This window comes from Magnolia sinica, chromosome 2, assembly GCF_029962835.1.
Source record: "Magnolia sinica isolate HGM2019 chromosome 2, MsV1, whole genome shotgun sequence".
NCBI classification, from domain to species: Eukaryota; Viridiplantae; Streptophyta; class Magnoliopsida; order Magnoliales; family Magnoliaceae; genus Magnolia; species Magnolia sinica.
Window position 1 is genome coordinate 109443562 of NC_080574.1, and position 16751 is coordinate 109460312.

The following is a 16751-nucleotide window of genomic DNA, read 5'->3' on the forward strand; positions in this document are numbered from 1 at the left end:
CCAATTTTATTTTATTACTCTTAATAATATTTTCTCTTTTTGAGATTTTTTACACTGTGAAAATAAGGTTTCCTTTAGGATTTGAATTTTATCATAGAAGAAGAAGATGGTGATCTCCTATTCCCTCTTACCACCATGCACTTGCTACACCAGAACCCAACCGATTTCAAATCTAGTTGGAGTTTTCTAGAGCTGACTCAAGTTGACGATCCTGACAACGTAACCCAACCCTACTCAACAGAACTCAGGTTGGGTCTATCGAGTTCGTTGACCTGAACCCAAGTTGAAACCCTACTTTGGGGACATTACTAACTTCCTAATTAAGGTGGGGATATTTACATTCCCCTATACAAAGAATCAAGGGTAAGATCAGTGGTGTTGATAGGGGAAAAGGCAAAATCCAATTAATGGGTTGTACGATAAATTACAGTCCACCGGCCCAGACCATGTGTGTGACATCTAACCTATCCAATTGGTTAGCCTCACCATGAGGATCATCTTATACCAAAATCAACGTGATCTACCAATCAAGTGGCCACTCCATAAAAATTAATATGTATTCCTAATCATGAATTACAATTTGGTCTACCTACTAAGGCTGATTTTGATAGAAGGTGATCCACATTGTGGGGCCAACTTATTGGACAGTTGGATATCGCATGCACTTAATGGGTACCCAAGGCTACTCAGGATCTGAATTCCAAGTCCATTAAGTATATTATTTGATTTTCAATACAATATATACATTCAATTGAATTCACAAAACATTTAGTATAAAAATAAATGGAATATAGTACTAAAATAAACCTCATTGAGATAATGTCCATTATTCAAGTCCTTACTCTTTTGACAATTCTCTATTAATCAGAAATTGAATATTCAAACTAAACCTAATGAAACTAAAATGGAACTAGAAGTAGAGGCTCGCTTGCTCGTAATATTCTAACTCAACACCTGTAAAATTATTAAACTAGGGTGAGCATAACAACTCAGTGGAATCATCTCATGCCTAAATATTAAAATTTCTCAATCTATTTTTAAAATATATAATCGCAACATATACATAAATCATGGAGTATTAATCAAAGAACATGTAATGATATGCTAAGATCACAATGATACTATGAATAGTCATGAATAATATGCGATCTTTTAGAAGAAATCCAGGGAAGAGCACTTGTGAATCTTTTAGGAACAATCTAAGTAGAGAACTTGTTTTGTGGATCTTTTAGGGATAACCTGTAAGCCCCGTATCCTAGACCGTACCATTCCATAGACTTCCGCGGTCTTTCCGGTCGAATTTTGGCAACCTTCGACTCTTAACCGGTATTTACGCGCGACCTTGATTCTCATGTCGTCAACCCGAGTCGACTCAACCCAGGACTTGTACCTTAGCGACTGCGCCGTCGCAGCGGTTCCAATGCCGCGACTCACGCGCCGAGGCGATACCCTAGTCAGGAGATGTGGGCCAGCGTTCGGTGCGAGGAAAACGCCGCACGTTGTAAAATCTGAGAGAATCTCTCAAAATGTCACATCAATCAATCAATCCCATCAATCCCATCATGTCAAGTACACATCATCTTTCACCCTTTCCCAAGCAAGCCCCAAAAGTCAAAAAGTTTCTTACAACCCATGCTTTTCTTACAACTTTTGCCACAAAAGTCAAAAAAGCCTCTTACACCCATCACTCACCACATTAACACATCCATCACCCATCCCTCTCTCTCCCTTTACAAGTCTCTCTCATTTTCAAACTCTCCCAAAAGCAAAAAAAAAAAAAAAAATCCATACGTATGAGTCTCTCCAACCCTTCTAAGCTACAAGTGTGGCCTACCTTTCCATCCCTAGATCTCTCATCCTAGCCATCCATTTCTCATCTTCCTCCATCAAAGAGAAGAACAAGGAGCTAAGGAAGCCAAGGGAGCAAGAAGATCAAGTAGTGGGTGCTTTGATAGGGTAGTTTTAATTTTTTAAGATGGGCCAAGTGAGGCCAACCAATCAATGGTTTGGATCTCACTTTGAACCCTGAGATGTGATCAATGGCCCACTGGATCATCATGATCATTCCATGATGGGGCCATTCTCCATAGACCCCATCATGATGTTTATTTTTCTTGCATATTTAGGGTCATCTAGACCGTCTAATTTAGTGGAGAAGGGATCTCCACCATTGGATTTTGATTTAATGGGCCTATATGTAATGGGACCCACTTGATGTATGATTTAGTGCAAGGGAGGGCCCATAGTGCCGGGGTCCCTCCATCACGCGTGTCCCACTCTCTATCTCTCTCTCTCTCTCTCCCTCTCTATTTCTTTTTTTATATGTGATGATAATGAGGTTGTGTGGCCCACTTGAATGGACCTCACTATGAAGTATGTATTTTGTCTAAGTCGCCTATAAGTGAGACCCACTTCATGTGTGTAGTACCCATAGCATCCATCATTGGTGGCCCACCTGAGCAGGCCCACCTTGCACGGCCAGACCGTCCAGTGTCCCTAGACGCTGGACGTTTATTAAAAAAAAACACAAATATTAGCTTGGTTCCAAGCCAATGGGGAGGCCCACTTATTTTGGCCCCACCTTGATGTATGCCTTCAATCCACGCCGTTCATTCCTTTCCCAACCTCATTTTAGGCGTTGAACCGAAAAATGGTGTCAACCCAGGGTCCTGGTGGGCCATACCATATCAAATGGTGGTTTTCACCATTGAAACCTTCCCTGATTGTTTATACGCTGAAAAATGCCCAATATTGGGATTATTTTGCTTGTCGGGAGCCATAGAGGGCCATTAGACGGAGTGGATTCTCAAGAGGTGGACCCCACCTGTGAAAACCACAAAACAATTGAAATTAAAAAAAAAATACGTAACACAGCAGCGTCGGCTGCTGTGTCAGAAGGCAGCAGGCGCTGCCTGCGCACCAGTGTCCGGGCGGACGTACAGCCACCCACAGTTGTAGTCGTGGGCCCCACCTTGATGTTTATTTGTCATCCAATCCATTCATATGGTGGGCCCTAAGGGTAGTGGACCACCCTCCAAATTTCAGGTCCATCCAAGACTTAGGCGGCCCACATCATAGGAAACAGTGTGAATTGAACTCTACCCTTGAAACCCTTTTTAGGTCCACAGAAGTTTAGGATCAATATGAAATTTGTTTTTCCACTTCAATCCAGGTCTGCGTGACCTTCTCAACAGGTTGGATGGAGTGTAAACATTATGGTGGGCCCCACGTGGAGCCCACAGTGACATATGTGTTTTATTGCCACCGTCCAGGCGGACGGTGGAACCTGCTGTGATGTACGTGTCATATCCCCACCGTCCAGGGGACGGTGGGTGTGTGCGCGTGTGCGTGTGTGTGTGTGTGTATATATATATAAAATATTATATTATATATATAATATTGTATATACTATATATAATATACTGGGTGGTGGGCCTTCATGACCCCACCCCACCGCCCCCCCCACCATGAGGCAGGTGCTGCATCTAATCTGTCCATTCATTTTTAAAATGTTATTTTATGGCATGGACATAAAGAATGAGCCAGATCCATAGCCCAAGTGGACCCCACCTTGGCATGATGTAAGGCTCATTGGTTGTATTTGTGGCCCATGGGTTAAGGCTCATTAAGATGTATTGGGGCCTATGGGTTGAGGCCCATTTGATGTACATATGGGGCCCAATTGGTGTGGCCCATTTGATATACATAAGACCCATGAGATTAGGCCCATTTGATGCATTTTAAGGCCCACGGGTTATGGCCCATTGTAATGTACATAAGGCCCATTGGTGCGGCCCATTGACGTGGCCCACTTGATGAATACAAGGCCCATGTGATTTGGCCCATTTGATGTATTTAAGGCCTAATGGGATGTACCAAAGGTCCATTGCAATGTGTGATCCCAACATGGTTTATGTAATTATGTTTATAACAGTCGTGCCTTGGGAGCAATGTTGGTTTGACGTCCACATTGCACGTTTAAATGTTGGTTAAACGTCCACATTACGACTCTCCCTAGGGCCCATTGATAGGCCTGTACTCGTTGTGTGTAGGCCGTCTAGGCCATCTGCGTTGTAAGGATAATGCATTACTTTATAACATGTGTAGTATAGCTCCATAACTCATGATCATACGCATCATATATATGCTTGATATGAAAAGTGACTGATCATGGCATATGCCTTCGGGCAGATTGTTTAAGGGCTCCCAGATAAGGGGTATTACCCTACATGAGCACATGATACGCGTAGGATTACTGCATAACTGGATAGTGTGATTCATGCATTCGCATTGTGTGATATAGTTACTGTACGCCCTAGCAACATCAGGGCCGTAGCCTCCACAGGCGTATCATGGCTGGCAAGATTGGATACTGAAAATCTTATTCTACATGGGGTGCTATAGATATCCCTGGGTGAAAGTCCCTAAACTCTTATAGTACCAAGAGATTGCTCCAACGTCTAGACCGAGTGGGTGCATAAGCACCGAGTGCCGATTACCAAACGGTTGCGCTTTCCACTATGTCGTGGTCAGTTGGAAGGGGGTGTGGCCTTACCCGTCCGAGAGGAGGGGGCAAAGCTAAGCTGAGTCTAACCAGCTCGAGGAATGGGTCTGCTATTGATGAGCCGAGCCTGATATTGGCAGGCGGATAGTGAGGTCTTTTCCACTCACCTTATTACGCGCAATGGGGCGGCAATCTGGCTTGGAGTGTAGTAGACCCCGGTGATATTCCAGATTTGAGCCGTATTGACATGTGGACTTAGATGAGGGTTTGCATGCTTGAGTTGCATTTCGCATTACATGGCCTTGGTATGGCCGACATCATTCATGCTTTGCACCGCATGGCCTTGGTACGGCTATGGTATTCTTGGCTTTCATCAGCATGTTCCGCATTACTCTGATACTACATAACTGCATTACCTCCTTAGCACACACTTTAACCACCCTCTAAGTTTTCTATAAGCTTATGCACGACCGTTACGTGCAGGTGACGTTGGATCGCAGTAGCGCTGAGGCAGGAGCACTTATCAAATCATTTTGGAGTTTTTGTTCATCATCATTGTATTTCCCTTTATGCTTATTGTACTTGTAAAAATTTTTATCATAGTGGAAATGTGATGAAGTTTTTGGTTATTATTGTGGGTTATGCCTTTGGTTATGCTTATTACGAACCAAACTGATGTTAAAAATCCTCCTCGTAGCATCCCAGGATCGGAACCTGGCGAATGGGCGCTGGGAGCCGAGAATGGGGTTATACGGAGGCTATCGATGCTAGATTCGGCAATCGGGAATTTTGTGAGCCCGGTTTCCGAGTTTGGGGCGTGACATAACCTAAGGCAAAGCACTTGTGATCTTTTAAGGACAACTCAAGGTAGAATATCTTTGATCTTTTAATGGTAACTCAAGGTAGAGAACCTTTGATCTTTTGGAGATAACCCAAGGTAGAGCACCTTTGCTTTCAATTTTAATACTCATTCAACAATAATATGTGTATAATATGAATGCAACCTCACAGGCCGCATTCTAATCTAACACCAATACTATTACCACTGCACATATACACCCATCCACATTGAATTTGGTCATTAACTTTAGATGCAACATGCTAATTCATTTAAAACTGATAGTTCAATCTTAATAAATTGGTTTAAATGTTTTCATCTTAGGGTATAAGCTCAAATTAAATTTTTAACAATGGTTAGATACAAGGCATGAAATATAAATTTATAAAATTTAGAACTAACAAAACTAGGAGGATCACCCAAATGTTTTGGTACAAATTGGTCTAAAAAATGGCTTGATCTGATTTGTACTTGATCTAAACTTGACTCAGCCCTAACTCAGTAAGTCAATGAATCGAATAGGAAAAGGGAAGAAAAGAAAATCTAGGTTTCCGAATGGGACATTGTGTGATACAGCTTACCTATTATAAGGTTGTTGACTTGACCAGACTCAACTTAAAAATTAGTGAGTCACAGAACGAGTTAACTTAGTGACTTGAAACTCCTCTCTTCTTCTCTGTCTCCTTCTCTTTCTTTCCTTCTCTTTCTCTTCTTCTTTTTCTTTTTTCCTTTTCTCATCTTCTCCTCCAGCTATGACTAACAAAGGTTTGGACATGAATTGACTCAGTTCGACTTGATAGGTTGAACTTGATTCTCTCTCTCTCTCTCTCTCTCTCTCTCTCTCTCTCTCTCTCTCTCTACTGAAACTCTTGACCAAAACTCTCTCTCTCCTCTTGGTTTCTCTTTCAAGACTTATGAAGGGATTTAATAACTCCCTAAACCCTTCTCTATGATTTTGAAAACATAACTCGAATGGAGATTGTGTCAAGTTTACACACGGAAGCTTTCAGTGATTTCTTTCCAATGTTGGATTATTGGTTTTGATGTTGTTGAATGTTATTTTTTTTTATCTTAGTTTGAATGCTCATAATGGATGTTGATTATATGGGCCTTTCTATGAACATATTGGATTTTGAATAAGTTATCTTTTAAGGATCTACAATGGGTTTTCTTGATTAAAGATGACAATGATCATTAATGGCAAATTTCTATTTGTGGTGCTTTTCGATGTTTTATCACTTCTAGATAGTACAAATGGGTCCTATCAAGCTTGTGGACGTCCAGGGCCATTTACCCGGTTCTTCATGTGGAAGAATGTTGAGTGTCAAATATTGCATATTTTCTCCCATTTATATCTTGGTTTTATGAACATGATAATGTTTAGTGGTATATTTTATACATGTTTGTGTTGCAAAGTGAGTTTAAGAACTTGGATTGAAAACAATGTTAAAATCATGAATTTGATGCTCAAGAATCACCAAGGCAAAGAATGGATCTTTAGAAAACAAAATTAAACATTTCAAGACCCCAAGATTCAAGAAAACCAAGGGGAGAAGAAAGGAAGTAAAGAAATTCACAGAATCTAAGCTTAGATGACATCGAAGCCGGTCTTTGACGACATCGAAGGCTGTTCTATGACATTGAAGAATTACAGAAAAATTGAGTTTGGTCGCTGGACAAACTGGATGCAGTCTTCGACGTCATCGAAGGTTGTTCGATGACATCGAACACTGTTAGATGACATCGAAGAATTACAGGAAAATTAAGTTTAGTTGCTGGACGAATTGGATACATTGTTCGATGACATCGAAGAATTATGCAAAATTTATGCGGAGTGAGTAAATTTGAAGCAGTTTTGCGAATCGATGCAGACAAGGCTGTAAATATGGGTTTCCTAAGGACTCTTAAGGATATCTAGGTTTTTAAGAAGCAGAGAAAAAGGATGGAGGAGCTTCCTAAGATTTTTTCTTATTTTCTTTCATATTTTTAATGCTTTCTTTTATGGTTTTAGATCCAATCATGTCTATGGTTGGCTAAACTTCTTAGCTAGGGCTAAGAGGTGAAGCTTGTAGCGTGTTGGGATGGTTTTCTTGCTTTAATTCTTGTTCTTATTGAACTTCTTTGATTCTAATTTGATATTAAAGTAATATTTTCAATTTTTTATGATTTATTGTAACTCAAATTACAATAGATGTTGTGATAGCTTTAGATATCTTCTTTTCCTGCTTTGAGATTGTGAGATTGGAAAATCCTGTTGTTCACCATCATCTCCTTGGCATGGTAGGGTGATGGAATCCCTTCTAATCATCACAATTCTCTGCCATTAAGAATTAGGTCAATGAAAGTTCAGATTTAATCTAATTGCTTTATCTTCCAATTAGATAGGATAAGACTCCAATTTCAATTGTGTTCCTTAAATCAAGTAAGGAAACATCCTGATAGTTACAAGTGGATCCTTGGCACCCTAGTGTCCTTTTGATTATTGAAATCCCTTTCAAAATTACTCCCTTATATTCCAGATTTAGATTTAGATCTTCATCTAGTTTTACTTATATGTATTTTCAGAATATGCACAAGATTAGTCCCTGTGGATTTGACCTCTGTCTCACCGAGATTATTACTACATCGCGACCCTACACTTGGGGTTGTGAACAAGTTTTTGGTGCCGTTGCCGAGGACTATGGCTGCTCTTTCCTGAATTTAATTAGTATTAAAATTAGGTTAAGACTGGGATTAACTTTCTGTTTTGTTTCTAGTTTAGGATTTTTCTGAATTTGCTTTTAGAATCTAATTTGGTTTTCTTTTTTGTAGGATTTTAACATAGCAACCGCCGATCCGGTAACCTCTTTCTAATTCTCTCTCTTAATTTTCTTAGATCTCTTATTTATCTTATTTTTCCTAATTTTCTTTCTTAGGTTGAGGTTTAGTTACTTGAAGGTTGCGAGTGTTTCATGCCTAAGTGGGTTCGTGATAACACTCGACGTCTCTTAAGTGAAGGAGGATTGGTCGAAGGGCTGTCTATCCATCACTGGATTAGACAACACTTGAGATCCTCAGAGTCGATAGAAGTGATGGCTGCAAATCAACTCAACCTCCGGTTGAGGAAATTCAAGATGAAAACGAGGTGCATAATGCACCCCCGCCTTGTACACTACGAGACTTTTTACAACTGGCGGGGGTGAGTACACTTTATATGATTTTTCCAGAAAATAAATGAAATATGGATATTAAACCAGGGGTGATCCAACTCCTCCTAAAGTTCCATGGACTTGAATCTGAAAGTCCATATCTACACACGAAAGAATTTGATGAGATAATAGCCACTTTATACTTTCCTAATGTGTCTGAGGACACAATCAGGCTAAAACTCTTTCTTTTCTACTTAAAAGAAAGAGCTAAGACATGGTAGCATTCACTATGTCCACAATCCATTGGCAGATGGAACAACATGACAAGGGAGTTCATAAAAAAATTCTTCCCATACCATAAGACGAACACCATCAGAAAGTTGATCATCAACTTCACCCAAAAGGAAGATGAAACATTCTTCCAATGTTGAGATCGGTTCAAAGATATTATCAGTTCATGCCCACAACATGACTTTGAAACGTGGCGCATAACGAATTTCTTCTACGATGGACTATCATCTTCCATGCGCCAATTGGTGGAGACAATGTGCAATGGGGTATTCATGAACAAAGATGTCGATGATGCGTGGGATTACTTTGATAAACTTACTGAAAACGCACAATCATGGGACATCTCCGAAAGACCTAGCACCACTTCTAAGCCTACTCAATCAAAGGGGGGGGCGAAATATATATATATATTGAAAGAGGAAGATGATATCAATGTTAAAGTGGCTAATCTCACAAGAAAAATTGAAGCTATGAAACTTAAGAATGATAAGACTAAGGAAGTTGTTTGCAATATTTGTGCTTGTAATACACATACAATTGAAAATTGTCCAACAATACTTGCTTTTCAAGAGGTATTGAATGAGCAATTGAATGCCGTAAACATTTACCAAAGACCTTTTAGTAGAACCACCTCAACTACAAACAACTCTAGCTGGAGGAATCATCCCAATTTCAGTTGGAAGAATGGACAAACTGCTACTCCTCAAGGATTCCCTAACCAACTCTTAAATCAAGGGAAAACTCAAGAGGATTCGGCCTTAAAACACATCCAAAACCAAGATCTATTCAACTAGAATACAACGCAAACATTCCAGGATCTCAAAACAACAATGGGAATGCTTGCATCATCCATTCAACGGATGGACTCACACTTTATGAATGGGGAGAAAGGGAAGCTTCCAGCCCAACCTCTCCCCAATCCAAAACCGCAATGTGAAATTAGTAACCCAAGCTCTTCAAATCAAATGGAGCAAGCCAAGTCTATCACCACTCTTAAGAGTGGAAAAACAATTGAAAAATCTATTCTGGAAAGAGTTGAAAAGTCTAAGGACCCGGAAGAAGATATGGATGATAGACCTAACATTTCCCCACATGGTTTGGAACCGGAACCTCAAAGCAAGCCGATTGCTCCATTTCCCTAGCGGTTGATTGCACTAAAATCTCTAGCCAATTCTTAGGATATTCAAGAGGTGTTGAAATAAGTGAAAGTTAGCATCCCTTTGCTGGATGTGGTGAAACAAATTCCATCATACGCCAAATTTCTAAAAGACCTATACACAACCAAGAGGCGGCAAAGTATCAAAAAGAAAATTTTCCCGACAGAAAAAGTGAGTATCATCCTCAAGCAAAATGTGTCATAAAAATATAAAGATCTTGGTAGCCCAACTATCACTTGTACAATTGGGAATCACCAAATTAAGAATGCACTTCTTGACTTAGGCACGAACATAAATATGATCCCTTACTCAGTCTACGAACAACTGGGTCTAAGTGAATTAAAACCCACCTGGACCACATTATAACTTGCTGATCGCTCAATTCGTGTACCAAGAGGGATGATTGAGGATGTATTGGTCCAAGTTGATAAATTCTACTATCCAGTGAGTTTTATCATCCAGGATACTCAGCCCATCGCAAATATAAGCTCTCAAATTCTTGTCATATATGGCCGCCCGTTCCTTACTACATCCAATGCTATCATTAATTATAGGAATGGGGTCATGAATTTATCTTTTGAAAATATGACATTGGAGCTCAATATATTTTTCAACATGAGTAGACAAGTAAAGGATGATGACAATGCCCACGACATAAATATGATAGACTCTTTAATGGAAAATAGAGCTCTGATGACCTTATCCTCTAACCCTTTAGAGACGTGCTTGGTACACACCCCCAATTTGGATGATGACATGATTAGGAAGATGGATGTCATGCTTGATACTGCACCGGTACTTGAAGTTAACCGGTGGAGGCCACAATTTGAGAAATTACCCCAAACTGACGCAATGCCTTTACCGTCTAGCCTCAAAGCATTGAAGTTTGACCTAAAACCTTTGTCAGCTGATCTTAAATATGTCTATTTAGGTCAAAATGAGACATACCCGGTGGTAATTTCTTCCCACCTTGAGTAAGAACAAGAGAGTATGCTTATCTCTAATCTTATTAAGCATAAAGGAACCTTTGGATGGTTGATTGCAGACCTCAAGGGAATTGACCCTTTGATTTGTACTCACCGCATTCATCTTGAAGATAATGTGAACACCTTCCGACAACCACAACGTAGAGTAAATCTAAACATGAAGGAAGTGGTTAAAGCTGAGGTAATTAAATTATTGGATGTGGGTATTATATATCCCATATCCGATAGCCAATGGGTGAGTCCAACTCAGGTGGTTCTTAAGAAGTCCGGAATCACTATCGTAGCTAATGCTAACAATGAACTCGTGCCAATTAGAGTTACTACTGGTTGGAGAATGTGTATCGACTACAGGAAGTTGAATATCATCACAAGGAATGCCACTTTCATTTGCCCTTTATTAATCAAATTTTGGAAAGGCTAGCTGGTTACTCCTACTATTGCTTCCTTGACGCATATTTGGGCTACAATCAGATAGAGATAGCACTTGAAGATCAAGAGAGGACAACGTTCAAATGCCCTTATGACAGCTTTCCTTACCGAAGGATTCCATTCAAACTATGTAATACTCCTGCCACTTTTCAGCGATGCATGTTGAGTATATTTTCTGACATAGTAGGGCAATATTTAGAGGTCTTCATGGATGACTTTTCTATCTTTGGTCCATACTTCAATGAGTGTTTGAAAAATCTGAAAAATGTGTTGAAGTGATGTGATGAAAAGAATTTGGTACTCGATTGAGAGAAATGTCATTTCATGGTTTCTAAGGGAATAGTTCTTGGACATATAATCTCATCCAAGGGAATTGAGGTGCACAAGGCTAAAATTGACTTTATCTCTAACCTACCTCCACCTAAGAGCATACGAGATGTGTGATCTTTCTTAGGATACGCAGGATTTTAAAGACAATTCATATAGGACTTTAGTCACCTCCCTCGTCCTTTATGCAATCTACTTAAAAAGGATGTACCATATGAGTGGACTGAGCAATGTCAGGAAGCTTTCACTAAGCTCAAGGGCATGTTGACTACCGCACCTATCATGCAACTACCCGACTGGAGCATTCCTTTTGAGATTATGTGTGATGCGTTTGACTATGTTATTGGGGTGGTGTTAGGCCAAAGAAAAGAAAATAAGCCCTATGTTATTCACTACGCAAGTAAAACTTTAAATCCTCCCCAAGTGAATTACTCTACTACGGAGAAGGAACTCTTGGTCGTAGTATTCACTTTGGACAAATTTAGGTCGTACTTGATCGGATCAAAGATCATCATCTACACCGATCATACGGCGCTCAAGTACCTTATTTCTAAGAATGATGCTAAGCCCCGCTTGATAAGATGGATCCTCCCTCTCTTTTAATTTTTTATAGTGTTTTTGTAAGGGCTTTCCATGTAGGAAAGGGATTGGTCTGCATTGAGGTGTCATGGAAGTTCTTGCACATATAGTGGAGGGGTTCCGCTGGACTTTTGGCCACCTCTATCGGGCCACTATGCTGGACCCACCCTTCTCGTCTTCACCGATCAACTTCTGTACTTGTGGGCCGCATGATCGAATGGGATCTGAGATTGGTGGTCGAGCTGACACTCTTTCGGCGACGGAGACAACTTGCGTTAATGGGAAATTTTGTTCATGCCCTTCTTTCTTCGAATCGTTTCTTCTAGACAGTCCAGATTAATTAGTGGAAGCTTAAGAGAGCCTAAGATGAAGGCTCCAATAGGTTCAATCAATGATTTTTGCAAAAGAAATCAACGTGAGGTGCGTCTTGGCTTCGGGAAAAATGGAAAGACACCGCAATTTTCTCACTTCTCTCATCTCCTATTCTTGTTAAGAAGCGTCGAAAATTCCTTTAAGGAGGATTGGACGGCTCAGATTCGATAGAAGATCCCAAAACTGACCGTTCTTGGTGGAGAAGTTCCCCTCGAACTCATGTTTCTCGGGCGGGAGTGGAAATAGGAAGTTTCCGGTTTGAAAACTGCTTTATGTGGGGCGTTGTTACAGCTTGCGGAAGCCACCTGCTTCTAGTTCAATTATAGTAGCCAAGTGGGGTCCACTGTGATGAGTTTTAAGAGATCCACTTCGTTCATCAATTTTGGAGGGTCCTGTTAGGCCATGGTTGCGAATATGGAGTTGATTGGGGTCTTATTTTGAAAGTTCTCTAGCGGACGTCAAAACGGACTTGATCTTAATTAACAATCAATATTTAAAGATCAGGACCCAATTTTGGGGAAGGTGTGTAGTCAATAGAGGAAAACGATTAGACAAAGTTTGGTGGTTGATCGATGGTGGAAAAAGCCCAAATCTAAAATTTCACCTTTTGCAGCAAAAGAAAGGAACTGACTTTAGCGTTCAACAGTGTAGGATCATAGATCGGGGTCTAAAATTTGTATGATATCATAGTCATGTGAGGCCAAGGTTTGGTCCAATTTTGATTTTTGATGGACAAAAGAAAGTGTTTAGATCTGAATATCTAGATGTATATAGAGTTGTTAAGCCTCAAAAGGATAACTTCCCGCCTAAGGAAAAGCCTACCAACGTGGGGTCTTCATATTTCACACTTAATCCATATTATGGACAATCCAAGTCGTTCATATGGAGGAAAATATCCTACTAGGACTATCCACGAGGTTTCTTCACTCGATGGACAACAAAATCAAAAGTTAAGGAGTTAATTTGTCAATTAGTTCACTTTTAGAATGATCTAAGGCCTGAAATTTAACATGTATAGTTAACTTATGATACATAGGCATGGTATAAGTTTTCACATCAAATGGATCGTGAGGACCATGTGATCTAGAATTCAAGGGTCAAGGTTAATGGCATTTTCGTAATTATTTCTGATATAAGAGTTTTGGAAAATCTAATGGGTCTACAAGGTTATAGACACATTTCTAAGTAATTCTTACAAAAGAACTTATATCTAAATCATTATGAATGAAGAATTATTCACCAAATTAATTAAGGGAATATACATAGATCAACCAACGTAATGGATAGTCAGATGACATGTTAAAAATAGAAAAACTTGATGGTCAGTACTCTGATCATGTATGCAAGTGGGTGTACGGTCAGTTTTGTAACCGGATTATTACAAGTGGATTTTTGGAGTGATTAATAGGCGGAGAACATGTATACCATTAGATTCAGGTGACTTGTTCATATGTGTAAGTTTCTCAGATTATAATTTTGATGGTGGGTTAAGCATATTCATAGGTGGTGAACAAGATGAACGGATCAGAATCTCAATTTGATATGTGTACGAGTAGATGTAGATATCAAGTAGTTAGTTTACTATGATAGTCCAAACTGAAACTTGACGGTCAGATATCTTTACCTATCGATGGATAGTTGGCTGAACGGTTAGTTAAGATGTACAAGTGGGAATACTTGGACATACGATGATATTGTATTAAAATCAACAGTCGAATGGCTTAATATATAGATGAAGATCATTCTCAATGGTCAGATTCATGTTAAAGAATAGATATAAGGTTAGGATAAGCTAAATTAATGACATACATATGTTTATACTAAATTAAATTTCATGGTAACACTCAAGAACTTTTAATACTCGGGTATTGAAAAGTTCGGGGTGTTACAATATACCCCCTTTAAACAAAATTTCGTAAATAAAATTTAATTATTTTTATCATTGTCACTGATTCATTATGCTTAAGTTTTCAATGTATTCCTCGCAAGATAGATATATATATATATATATAAGTACAAGTATAATTGGCTACATGAAGTCGAGACGCTACAATCTACCCCCCTTAAATAAAAATCTAGAGCATGAAATTTATATATATAATTATTTCAATTTTTTTTATGTATCTGGGCAGCACGGAAAATAGTTATAGTACAGTTAATCCTGACACACTGAACTTTTTCCTAGCCAGGGCAATGAGTTCTTTGGTACCATCCGTTCTAGGTGAGTCTCGAATTTTTGCTTGATCAAGGCATTGAGTTCATTGGTAAGTGTCCGGAATTTGGTACTTGGATCAAACCACTTATAACTTGTTTGAATATGATTTCGTAAATCCGTTGTCTCAATCGTTCTAAATCCTTGAGGAATATCATGTATATTTTTTTTCATTCACCCATAAAATTACTTTGGGTTTCCTAAAGGATAGGCCCAAATTAGTCATTCATTGTTGAACCTAAGCTTTAGTGTAGCCTTTATATAAAGGGTTGTAAATTCCCAAAATCATTTTATATTGATAGTCTGTCACTCTCAAAATTTTAATTTCTGATCCATACGTCCAATTATTGTAACTAGTGGAGATTTCATAATATGTTAAAATTTCATTAAAATAGTCAAAAATTCTGAAAAAATTAGGAAATCGCTATTTCCATATGGGAGGCTCGTCCTTCTTGATTGTGACCCTATTTAAGGATGACTCATAGTTCAAAACAAGTTTATTTGGGATTTTGGGGATTTATTATGTGGATACATAAATTCATAGTTTCTAAATACCACGTCTAACATAATATTTCCAATGGAGAACTTGAATATGGGTTTCTAATTCCTCAACATCCTAGTTTATTGAAAATTCAATTGAGTATATGTATCTAATTCATAATCATATCCTGGTCATATAAAGCTTATGATGGTTCATTCCCTCAGGCTCAGTTAATCCCATTCTCATGCTCTGATACCAACTGTAACGCCCCGAACTTTCGTGGCCTGAGTACATACTCGTGCCTGAGAATTTTGGGTGTTAATAATGTAAAATTTGGATCCTTCAAAATCACACCTTGTTTTTTTTTTTAGATCATGTTCATGAAAGTACCCAATCACAAGAATAAAATCGATTGTACTTATTATTTCATTAAGGCATAAATTTTAAATTAACTGTCTAATGCCCTCTCAATGGGAGCTTATTACATTATAAAAGTTGGCAATGGAAATTAAATAAAACTAATAGTGCACTATTCTTCTTCTCTATTTGAACCCATCTTCCACAGAACAGTTGTCATCCTTTACATCAACCGATGATTCACCTGCAACATCTGTATGGTTGGAGAGAGTCAACGCCTTACTCATAGTGGTGGTTCTCCTTTAAAGTTTATAATGATTCAAGTGATTCATAACAATAATAAAAGGGTTCCGATACATCTCGTACTCTAAAACTACAAGTGATATCAGTATGTGCAAACATTCTATATGACATGCATGCCTAGCAAAGTATGTGCAATCCATCACACTCAGCAATCATGATCACAATGTGAAAAGTAATTTAAGATATCTGACTCGCCCCACATTCTCACACTACGGAGATTCGTCGGCGTATCCCACATTAATGTGGATTTATACGAACATCTCAAGGCGACACAACAACGTGATTGGGGATTTATGTGACATAATGTGTTCATGGAGCGACTATTTGCGACATCCAATCCCGAGAAATGATGTAACACACATGGCAATTTACTTATATCGATTGTGCACCACTCACCAAACCACGGGATTACATGTCGACCAAAAGGGCCACTACCCATAACACATTACGTCCACGATATTATATTGATCATTAGAAGTGTGATTTCCAATATCATACTTATGTGCAAGATAATAATGTAGTGATGTGAATTATGTAACATTGATTCATACGGTGAACATAAACAATAAGTAAAACTTGGAACATGTTAGAAAGATGTAATCAATTAAATTGCAAAATTTAAAGGAAAAACCCTCACCTCTTAAACTCGATTACACTTTATTGTCACTAAAATTGAATATATGTGTTATCGTACCCAACTCTAGCATAATTGACATGATTCATATGTTTAGATCGTCACAGTACATGGAGTGTACGGTTAGATCGTAGCACTACATTCGTTACATAG

At 38.9% G+C, this 16751-nt stretch overlaps 1 long non-coding RNA gene and 1 other non-coding gene across 2 annotated transcripts in view; both read right to left on the minus strand.

The window, feature by feature from the left end:
• Window positions 1-696: 696 nt before the first annotated feature.
• The window catches only part of LOC131237369 (uncharacterized), an 84353-nt gene continuing 68298 nt past the window's right edge, over window positions 697-16751 (minus strand). The window contains exon 2 of the long non-coding RNA XR_009167201.1: window positions 697-954. This is a non-coding gene — a long non-coding RNA (uncharacterized LOC131237369). The remainder of the gene's footprint in view (window positions 955-16751) is intronic.
• Window positions 8839-8945, minus strand: LOC131238249 (small nucleolar RNA R71). Its single transcript, XR_009167655.1, has one exon. It is a non-coding gene; the product is annotated as a small nucleolar RNA R71 (small nucleolar RNA).